Raw genomic sequence first — 12,496 nt, 5'->3', positions numbered from 1 at the left:
CCAATAGATGCAGCAGGGAGCCAGAACCCTTTAAATCGGAAGCTCACAACTCAGCCACTAACAAATCCAACTATTACTACGAAGCAGAAAATTTGGATGTCTATCAATTTAACCACTTAAAATAATTTTTCGTTGAAATTTTAGAGAAATTTTAAAGAAGAAATAGAAAATTCTATGTCCTAAAAACTAGATCGGTGAGAAATAAGAAAGAAAAAGAGCACGTCGTAAAACGTCGAAAAATAAAAATTCGAAAAAAATATAAAAATAAGAAAGTAGCGCGTCGCAACTTAAAAAGGAACTAAAATATAAAAACGGCGTCGCAAAATTCTAAAGCACCTAAATCTTAGTCTAAAGAAAAAGCACTTAAGGGATTTTACGGCAAAGCCTAAAAATCTAGAAATAAAAATAACTATGGCAAAAACTATAACTTAAAACTAAATACGAGCGAAAAATACAAATATTATGAATAAACGATTAAAAGGGTACAAAATATAAAAATATACTTAAAGTTGTAAAAATACAATTTAAAAAAAATATTATTTATTTTATAAAAGTATTAATTTTATAAATTATTAAAACTAAATAAACTAAATAATACAAATTAATAATAAAAACTAAAACAAATAATTAAAAATACTAAACCTAATTAGGGTTTTAATTAAATAATAATAATAATTATTATTACATAATTATTCCTGGAAGGGATCAACTGTGGCGTGTCAGACAGCTTCATGCGGTCGCATGAAGTTTTGCCTTCGGGCTCATGCGATCGCATGAGCTAGGGTTTCAGGCCAGACTTTGGGTTGCTACAGTACTAGGCCTCGTGATTTTTATATATATATTTTTTTTTCAGTTTTCAGTTTTATATTATTACAAAATATTTAAATAAAATTCATATTTTTACAAACTAAAAATAAAAATAAAGAAACTTTATAAAACTTAAATATTTAACAAACTCTTAAAAATATATAAATTTTGTTTTTCTTTTTATATTTTTGAATATATATATTTTTTAAAAACGTATATTTTTATAAGAAAAATAAAAATCTTTTTTTTATATATTTAGCGTTGGGCTTTCGGCGTTTTAGCTTTCCCCGGCAGCGGCGCCAAAAATACTTGATGTGTGTGAGGTGGTGTATAAAATAGTTATAAATTTTTACAAGGAAATACTATTAAATACGATACAATTTTACACAAGTTATTTATTTATTTATAGAGTGGATATACCTAAACCTTGCTACAACACTTATAGGCAGTGTACCTAATCGTTCAGTAGTGTAGTTTTTAGTAAGTCCGGTTCGTCTACAGGGAACTCTAGCCAAGCTTAACGCTATATTTGTAACTTATAATTGTAAAAATACAAAAATATATATAAGTAGTATTATTATTATAAAAGGGGGTTTTTACCGTTTAATGACCGGTTTGTCGATTTTTAAAACTTTAGTCGCAGTTAAAGCCTAATGTAAAATATTAAAAATAAATATAACTTAATTTAAAGCGTAAAGTAAATAACGATAAATAAAAATGCGATAAAATAAAATTGCGATAATTAAAGAGTACGATAATTAAAAATGCAATTAAATAAAATGACAATAAATAAAAGTGCAATAATTAAAAGTGCAATTAAATATGAAATATATAAATTATGCTTATTTAAACTTCCATAATCATGATGTTTGACGTGTTGATTTTAGTTTTATTACCATGGGTTAATTGTCCTTTGTCCTGGATTATTCAATATGTCCGTATGGTTTTTGTCCATAACAGTCCATCAGTCATAAATATAAAGTGCGAGTGTCATCGTCAAATTATCCTTATATCCGAAGTCAAATATTCCAACTAATTGGGGACTTAAACTGTAACAAGGTCTTAATACTTTCTTTAATAATTACACCAGGATATCGACTGCGTGTAACCCAAGGTTTTAATACTTTGTTAACAATTACGCCAAGTGTCCTTGTACATAATTCACCCCTGTTTTAATAAGTCTATTAACTATTAATCCATTCCCGTGTCCGGTTAAATGAACGATTATTCGTACATATAAATGTCCGATCGAGTGTATATGGTTATTTATAGGTACGTCCAATTGTAAATCTTTATATTAAATTAACAAACTATCATTTAATTAAACAAATATAAAGCCCATTAATAGCCCATAGTCTAATTTTCACAAGTGTCATTCTTTTGTCCAAACCCTAATTATAGTACAAAGCCCAATTACCCCGTCTTAATATTTTAGCCCAACATCATGATTACTTCGGCTTAAATAAGCATAATAATAACTTAGCTACGAGACATTAATTTAAAAAGGTTGAACATAACTTACAATGATTAAAAATAGCATAGCGTTACACGGACAGAATTTTGACTTACACCCTTACAACATTCGCTAACATACCCTTATTATTATTAAAATTAAAATTAAAATTAAAATTAAAATTAAAATTAAAATTAAAATTAAAATTAAAATTATAATATATATATATATATATATATATATATATATATATATATATATATATATATATATATATATATATATATTATACGTGAGAGAGATAGAGAAAAAGATAGTGTAAAAGATCAACCAAAACTGCAATTTATAGGATGTCACCTGTCACTGTTCACCATGCGATCGCATGGAGTTTAGGCTTTCAGGCCATGCGATCGCATGGCCACTTTTTCCAGCTCACATGAGCTTGTTTCTATCTTGCCGACGGTTTTAAATATAATATATAATATATAAATAATTTTAAGAATTATTTAAATATTATATTATATTTATGTGCATAGTTGATTTGTAATTTTTAGTCCGTTGCGTCGAGCGTTGAGAGTTGACTCTGGTCCCGGTTCCGGATTTTCGAACGTCCTTGCGTACAATTTAATATCTTGTATTTTGCGTTTTGCGACTTGTACTCTTGTAATTTTGAGACGTTTCTCATCAATAATTTGAACCAATTTGATTATACTTTGTACTTTTGAGCTTTTTGGTCGTTTGTGTCTTCAATTCGTCGAATCTGTCTTTTGTCTTCACCTTTTATTATTTAAACGAATATTACTTGTAAATAGAACAATTGCAACTAAAAGCTTGTCTTTCTTGAGGGATAATGCTATGAAATATATGTTCGTTTTTAGCATTATCAGTAGATATTTTAAATATAAAGGAATCACGAGGAAACAATAACATATACAATAATAAATAGTTAAGCAGCCGGAGGTTTGTCCTATTAGGGAGTGTTATATCGTGTCCATTGCTAAACAGTTAATGTATAAAGTTGTTCCTAAAAATTCCAAAATTTTAAATTGAGACCATTTATTTATTCTTGTCATTACCTGTTTGAAACCTGATCAAAAAGATTTATTAATTATTTATTTTCTGTTTCAAATAATATGTACAGAGTACTAAAATTTAATCTAGAAAGGTAAAAATATTTTTTACCAAATCTAAAATCTTCGTAATCGGTTTATAGTTAAATTTTTATTTTAAATCTTCATAAACATGTATTATATCTATATTAAAACAAACGAAACGTCAACCGAGTGTTACTGACGTTTACTAATTAGGCTCGAAATCATTTATTGTTAATATTTTCTCTTTCTATATATATAGAGTTTTAAATAGCAAGTTTAGCTACTAAAATGAATATATTATATATTCTTAAACAAATAGATTTAATATAATTTATATATTTACAAGTAATATTTATACACATAATTATATATATAATAATAGTTTTCATTACATCGCATATTATTTTACATATTTGTTTCCAACAATTAAATCATATATTATTTCAAATAATATTTCAAATTATTATTATATATATATATATATATATATATATATATATATATATATATATATATATATATATATATATATAGTGGTAGGATCAAGAGGGAAGTAACCATTCGGGGGGAAGCGGGGGGAAGCAAAAACTTTTTTTTTTTCATTTTTTGAAAAAACTTTGTTCACGAACATTATAGATGAGATGAAAATATGAACATTTAGTAGAGACACTTTGTGATAAATGTTTTTATTTTGGCGGAAAAATGCTCGAAGAAGTAATATATAACAATTATCGTGTTTTTCGAGCATATTTTGAGGTTTTAGCTATTTGGGTTTAGATATTAGGGTTTATAGGGTTTAGATATTAGGGTTTAGAAATTTAGGGTTTATGGTTTAGATTTAGGGTTTAGATTTAGGATTTAGATTGAGTTTTTAACACGAACGGTTTAGAGTTTAGGGTTTAGGGTTTAGAGTTTAGGGTTTGGTGTTTTGGGTTTATGGAATAAACCCAAAACACCAAACCCTAAACCCTAAACCCTAAACCCTAAACTCTAAATCGGGCTAAATTTTACTTCACAAAACATGAAAAAAAACGTTCATATTCTTCACGAACAATATTATCTTGAATGTTATTTTTGTCGATCGTTTTCCCACCTAAATAATAACATTCATCACGAAGTGTCTCTTCTAAATGTTCATATTTTTGTGTGATCTTGATGCCGGAAATTTTTTTTTAAAAAAAAAATGAAAAAAAAATTTACTTCCCCCCGCTTCCCCCCGATTGGTTACTTCCCTATTGATCCTGCCCCTATATATATATATATATATATATATATATATATATATATATATATATATATATATATATATATATATATATATATATATATATATATATATATATATATATATATATATATTTAAATATATATGTATTTATCTACAAATAGTTGTTCGTGAATCGTCGGAACTGGTCGAAGGTCAAATGATTTCATAAAATAGTTCAAAAATTTTGAGACTCAATATTGTAAACTTTGCTTATCGTGTCGAAATCATATTAGATTTAAGTTTAAATTTGGTCGAAAACTTTTGGGTCGTCACAGTACCTACCCGTTAAAGAAATTTCGTCCCGAAATTTGAGTGAGGTGGTCATGGCTAACAATAAAAATGTTTTCATGACGAATATGAGTTGATAAATAGAGTTTTATCATCATTGAGTAATATGGATAAAATAATTCGATTATTCGAAGGGTACGAATGAAGCTATCACATAAGAATGAGCTTATTAAATGCATGTTCATCTTAACCGGTGACGTAGTCACGATTGATTTCCTGAATTCAAGGGAAAAGATAGAACTATCAAGATAATATGTTCTTGATATGTTTATATATTAGATAGAATGTAAGGGTCGTGTAACATGACACATGATGACGTTATAGTCTGTGAATCATCATGTTTCATTAGAAACTCAGCATGACTTACTGTAATATAATCACGTTGATCAAGTGTCATTATATTATACTAACTCATGCTTCAGTTCCCAACACTACTTCAAAATCATTCATAATTCAAATTCAATTTTTTTCCAGAATTTTAGAAACTAAAACAGTTTCTTTTATGATATAACACAGATAGAGCAGAGAGATAATTAATATCGGACGAGAATATTTATGAAGATATCTTCAGAAATATTGAGGATATTCATAATGAAAGATACGATAATATCTTAGAATTTTAGAATCATAGTGTGATGAAGAAATTCATTCACAATGATTTAGAGCAATTTAGGAGTAAGGTATTCGCTAAAGATTTCATCAGAAATAGAATCATATGGATTCTTTATGTACATGTTTAGTCCTCGTGATTTGTTCAGAGTCTCCTTCATGGTTTGCTCAATCCGTTTTTCATTATCAAAACTTTTGAGCTTTGCCAACATACAATTCTTTATCATCAAACGTTCGAATGTTAAAATCATTTACAGTTTTCTACAGTTTCTGCTGCTTCATTCAGCTTTTTCCAAAAAAATTCATAGTATTAATTCGTAGACTGGGTGCTTTTCAGAATTTTTGAATTGAAGATCATAATTCTAAGAGATAAATGTTATATGTATACATATAACTGTTGATGTAAAAACACTGCGAGATTCAAAATATTGATTGCTAATTCCCGGTAGTTGGTATGACAATTCTCGTTACAAGATGCGGATGAGTATATGATAGAGTTTTAATGGACAAATATAATGGTTTTTCGGAGAGACTTAAGCCAATGAGTAATGAAGTTGCTGGTAAGTTTACTGCTAATGTGGTGGGATATAAATGGTTCCCCAGTATCGATGACAAAAGATAAATTTATATCTCAAGGTTGTAATTTGGCAAATCCGAATGAAATTCGAAGTTGATTTACTGAAGCTGTGACAAAATTGGCTAATTTGGAGAGGGATTGTAAAGTGATTTTCGGTAATAACACGCTGATGGATCATAGATTCGTATTAAAAATCTACTTGGATTCCAGAAGTTCTCCCAGGTGCATGACTGTGGATAACATGTGGTTGGATCATCATCTCGATTGAGGTGTTTTCAAGAATCATGAAAGGTTTGAACGTAGATTGTAATCGTCGAGATACAAATGAGGTTTAAGAGGAAATCAAGTGGCAAACTTGAAGAATTGTTTAGTTTCATATGTTATAATCAATATTTCAATTCATTTTAATTGTCCAATCTTGGTAGTCCACAGTTACTAACTCAATAATTTATATATAGTTTATAATATTCGAACTAATTAATACGTATCGTGACCCGTGTACATGTCTCAGACTCGATCACAACTCAAAGTAAATATATTATTGTAGAATCAACCTCAACCCTGTATAGCTAACTCAAGCATTACTGCATATAGAGTGTCTATGGTTATTCCAAATAATATATATAAATGCGTCGATATGATATGTCAAAACCTTGTATACGTGTCCCGATATTTAAAGTGCGTAAAATAAATAACAGAAATTAAATGACGATAAATAAAATTGTGAGAATATGAATTGCGATAAATAAATTGCGATAAATAAAATGTAATCAGTCAGCTAAGAACAGTTAGCTAGGAACAGTTAGCGTGGATTCTTAACAAAATTTTTTCTCATAGTTAATTTGTTTGTTTCTAATAAATTTTATTTGTCCAATGTTTTCTTCATTATGCCACTTGTTGGATTCTGATAGGTCAAAATTCAAATATGAAATTGAATGAAAATGGTTATTCTGTGACGAACGGATTCATACTTCTGTGGTTGTAAGTAGGATAGTAAATGACTATTGAATCAGATTCGAAGAATGTACAGTGTAACTTATTAATGTAAAATCTAAATATTTCTAGGGTATTACCTACCCGTTAAAATATTTTCACCATTAACGATTTGTACAAAAGAATTTTTAATTACAATCTTTATGAAAATATACTTACATATATATTTTCCTCAAATGTAATCATGGATTTAATGAGTTAATATGATATTAACTCATCTGATTTTCCGTTAGAACAAGAATATATAATCTCTAAAACATTAGAGATAACATAATCGCCATGTCGAACGAAGATAAATGATGTAGAACGTCATGTAGAACGATGATTATACTCGAGGTACAGAATGAGATGTTGAGGCATGTGATATTGAAACTTAGGTTGTTGGTGGTACTGTTGGTGCCGGTGATGTTGTTGAAGCTGGTACGTTTGCACCATATTTTCCAAAACTATTACTAGAGCACGAAGTTCGTTGACTTCTTGTATTACTCCGGGATGATTGTCGGTCGGAACGAGTGGATGAATAAGGTTTAGAATTGTGGATAGAATATAATTGTAACGAGATACTCTGGAAATGAGAGAGAAAATGGTGTCTCGAACAGGTTCGCCGGTAAGTGCTTCAGGTTCATCGTCAAGAGGGTAATTTGGTTGGTGAAAAGGATCGCTTTCTTAGCGTCTCTATTGATTAAGTCGACTATGAACCCATCTACAATTTATCCAAAATAGATGATGGTTAATTAGTGGATCCATTTCGGTTATACTACGACCGGAGCTCGTGTGGAAATCCATATCGGAATAACTGTCGGAATCTGAGGAACTGGAACTAGTTGAAGGGTCCATTTCGAACGATCAGAGAATTGATTTTCGATATGAGATAGATTGTAGGTCTTAGAAACACATAGTTTTCATATGTATATAGACTACCAAGATCCCATAAGTTATGGAGGAATCTTCAGATGTTGTCAGGCAAAGTTTACAGTAACAGATATGCTAAGATACGAATTAGCAGATACGCTAAGATATAAATTTTGTCTATACACTATTCATGCAATCAGTGCAGTAAGATGTGTCTAGACTAAGAATGATAAGCAAGTGATTCCCTAAGAATGATAAGCAGGTAATTTTCGACACAAAATGATAAGCAAAACTTTTGACATGCAGACACGGTCGAAGTCCAGACCCACTAATGCATCTAAACAACTATCAGTTAGACACACTAATGCAAGACCTGGTTCGCTAAGACCACCGCTCTGATACCACCTGTAGTGACCCGTCCTAATTCATCTGGACGAATACATTACATTTGGTTACATCGCGAGGTACTTGACCTCTATATGATACATTTTACAAACATTACATTCGTTATTAAAAGACAAACTTTCTTTACATTGAAAGTTGACAGCATGCGTACCATTTCATAATATATCCAACTATAATTGACTTAATAATAATCTTGATGAACTCAACGACTCAAATGTAACGTCTTTTGAAATATGTCATAAATGACTCCAAGTAATATCTCTAAAATGAGCAAATGCACAGCGGAAGATTTCTTTCATACCTAAGAATAAACATGCTTTAAAGTGTCAACCAAAAGGTTGGTGAGTTCATTAGTTTATCATAATCAATCATTTCCATAATTTTAATAGACCACAAGATTTCAATTTTTCCATAAACATACATCTCATATCAGGCATTTCGCAAACTGTATAGAGATAAAAATCATTCATATAGTGAACACCTGGTAACCGACCTTAACAAGATGCATATAGAATATTCCCATCATTCCGGGACACCCATCGAACATGATAAGCTCGAAGTACTAAAGCATTCCAAATTCCAGAATGGGGGTTGTTAGTTCCCGTAGATCTACCTTTAGGATTCGCGTCAATTAGGGGTGCACTAATTCTCACAATTAGTGATGTTCCCTAATTCTTAGGCTACCAAGCTAAAAGGGGCATATTCGGTGTAGTGACCCGAACTTTTCCATGTTATATATATTAAATGAAAACTATATTTGTATGATTAAATGTTTCCAACATATTAAGCAATCAAACTTTTTAAGACTTGATTATTTGAAATGTGCTTCATATAGACAATTGACCACCCAAGTTGACCGGTGATTCACGAACGTTAAAACTTATAAAAACTATATGATGTCATATATATAGTTAACATAATATTATGATAAGTAAAAATATCATTAAGTATATTAACAATGAACTACATATGTAAAAACAAGACTACTAACTTAATGATTTTGAAACGAGGCATATATGTAACGATTATCATTGTAACGACATTTAATTGTATATATATCATATTAAGATATATTAATACATCATAATATCATGATAATGTAATAATTTAACATCTCTTTAGATATAATAAACAATGGGTTAATAACATTTAACATGATCGTTAACCTAAAGGTTTCAAAACAACACTTACATGTAACGACTAACGATGACTTAACGACTCAGTTAAAATGTATATACATGTAGTGTTTTAATATGTATTCATACAACTTTTGAAAGACTTCAATACACTTATCAAAATACTTCTACTTAGCAAAAATGCTTACAATTACATCCTCGTTCAGTTTCATCAACAATTCTACTCGTATGCACCCGTATTCGTACTCGTACAATACACAACTTTTAGATGTATGTACTATTGGTATATACAATCCAATGATCAGCTCTTAGCAGCCCATGTGAGTCACCTAACACATATGGGAACCATCATTTGGCAACTAGCATGAAATATCTCATAAAATTACAAAAATATTAGTAATCATTCATGACTTATTTACATGTAAACAAAATTATACATCCTTTATATCTAATCCATATACCAACGACCAAAAACACCTACAAACACTTTCATTCTTCAATTTTCTTCATCTAATTGATCTCTCTGAAGTTCTATCTTCAAGTTCTAAGTGTTCTTCATAAATTCTATAAGTTCTAGTTTCATAAAATCAAGAATACTTCCAAGTTTGCTAGCTTACTTCCAATCTTGCAAATTCACTTTGAGTGATCATCCAACCTCAGGAAATCTTTCTTATTTACAGTAAAATATCTTTCTAATATAAGGTAATATTCATATTCAAACTTTGATTCAATTTCTATAACTATAACAATCTTATTTCGAGTGAACATCTTACTTGAACTGTTTTCGTGTCATGATTCTGTTCCAAGAACTTTCAAGCCATCCAAGGATCCTTTGAAGCTAGATCCATTTTTCTCATTTCCAGTAGTTTTATCCAGAAAACTTGAGGTAGTAATGATTTTCATAACATCATTCGATTCATACATATAAAGCTATCTTATTCGAAGGTTTAAACTTGCAATCACTAGAACATAGTTTAGTTAATTCTAAACTTGTTCGCAAACAAAAGTTAATCCTTCTAACTTGACTTTTAAAATCAACTAGACACATGTTCTCTATCTATATGATATGCTAACTTAATGATTTAAAACTTGGAAACACGAAAAATACCGTAAAACCGGATATACGCCGTCGTAGTAACACCACGGGCTGTTTTGGGTTAGTTAATTAAAAACTATGATAAACTTTGATTTAAAAGTTGTTCTTCTGGGAAAATGATTTTTTTTATGAACATTAAACTATATCCAAAAATCATGGCTAAACTCAAGGTGGAAGTATGTTTTTCAAAATGGTCATCAAGACGTCGTTCTTTCGACTGAAATGACTACCTCTTACAAAAATGACTTTTAACTTATATTTATGACTATAAACCTATACCTTTTCTGTTTAGATTAATAAAATAGAGTTCAATATGAAACCATAGCAATTTGATTCACTCAAAACGGATTTAAAACGAAGAAGTTATGGGTAAAACAAGATTGGATATTTTTTGATTGTTGTAGCTACCGGAAATATTGTAACAATTCTATACAAACCATATCCTAGCTAACTTATATTGTATTATACATGTATTCTAATATATTATATAATCTTAAGATACCATAGACACGTATGCAAATGTTTTGACATATCATATCGACCCATGTATATATATTATTTGGAACAACCATAGACACTCTATATGCAGTAATGTTGGAGTTAGCTATACAGGGTTGAGGTTGATTCCAAAAATATATATAGTTTGAGTTGTGATCTAGCCTGAGACGTGTATACACTGGATCGTGGATTGATCCAAGATAATATATATCGATTTATTTCTGTACATCTAACTATGGACAACTAGTTGTAGGTTACTAACGAGGACAACTGACTTAATAAACTTAAAACATTAAAATGTATTAAAAATGTTGTAAATATATTTTGAACATACTTTGATATATATGTACATATTTGTTATAGATTCGAGAATCGACCAGTGGCCAAGTCTTACTTCCCGACGAAGTAAAAATCTGTGAAAGTGAGTTATAGTCCCACTTTTAAAATCTAATATTTTGGGATGAGAATAGATGCAAATTTTATAAATGTTTTACGAAATAGACACAATTAAATGAAACTACATTATATGGGTGAATGATCGAAGCCGAATATACCCCTTTTTAGCTTGGTAGCCTAAGACTTTGGGAACAGACCCCCAAATTAATGCGAATCCTAAAGATAGATCTATCGGGCCCAACAAGCCCCATTTTGGAATTTGGAATGCTTTAGTACTTCGATTTTATCATGTCCAATGGGTGTCCCGGAATGATGGGGATATTCTATATGCATCTTGTTAATGTCGGTTACCAGGTGTTCACCATATGAATGAATTTTATCTCTATGTATGGGATGTATATTGAAATATGAAATCTTGTGGTCTATTATTATGATTTGATAATATATAGGTTAAACCTATAACTCACCAACATTTTTTGTTGATGTTTTAAGCATGTTTATTCTCAGGTGATTATTAAGAGCTTTCGCTGTTGCATACTAAAATAAGGACAAGATTTGGAGTCCATGCTTGTATGATATTGTGTAAAAACTGCATTCAAGAAACTTATTTTTTGATGTAATATATTCTTAATGTAAACCATTATGTAATGGTCGTGTGTAAATGGTATATTTTAGATTATCATTATTTGATAATCTATGTAATGTTTTTTAAACCTTTATCGATAAAATAAAGGTTATGGTTGTTTTAAAAATGAATGCAGTCTTTGAAAAACGTCTCATATAGAGGTCAAAACCTCGCGACAAAATCAATTAATATGGAACGTTTATAATCAATAGGAACGGGACATTTCATTCGGCTTAAAAATCCAGCCATAGAATGTAGTTTTAAGTACTTGTGTCTATTTCATCAAACATTTATAAAGCAGCTCATGTATTCTCAGTCCCAAAAATATATATTGCAAAAACATTTAAAAAGGGAGCAAATGAAACTCACAATACTGTATTTTGTAGTAAAAATACATATG

The sequence above is a fragment of the Rutidosis leptorrhynchoides genome, chromosome 11 (assembly GCF_046630445.1).
Source record: "Rutidosis leptorrhynchoides isolate AG116_Rl617_1_P2 chromosome 11, CSIRO_AGI_Rlap_v1, whole genome shotgun sequence".
NCBI classification, from domain to species: domain Eukaryota; kingdom Viridiplantae; phylum Streptophyta; class Magnoliopsida; order Asterales; family Asteraceae; genus Rutidosis; species Rutidosis leptorrhynchoides.
Note: the sequence above shows the minus strand (reverse complement) of the source record.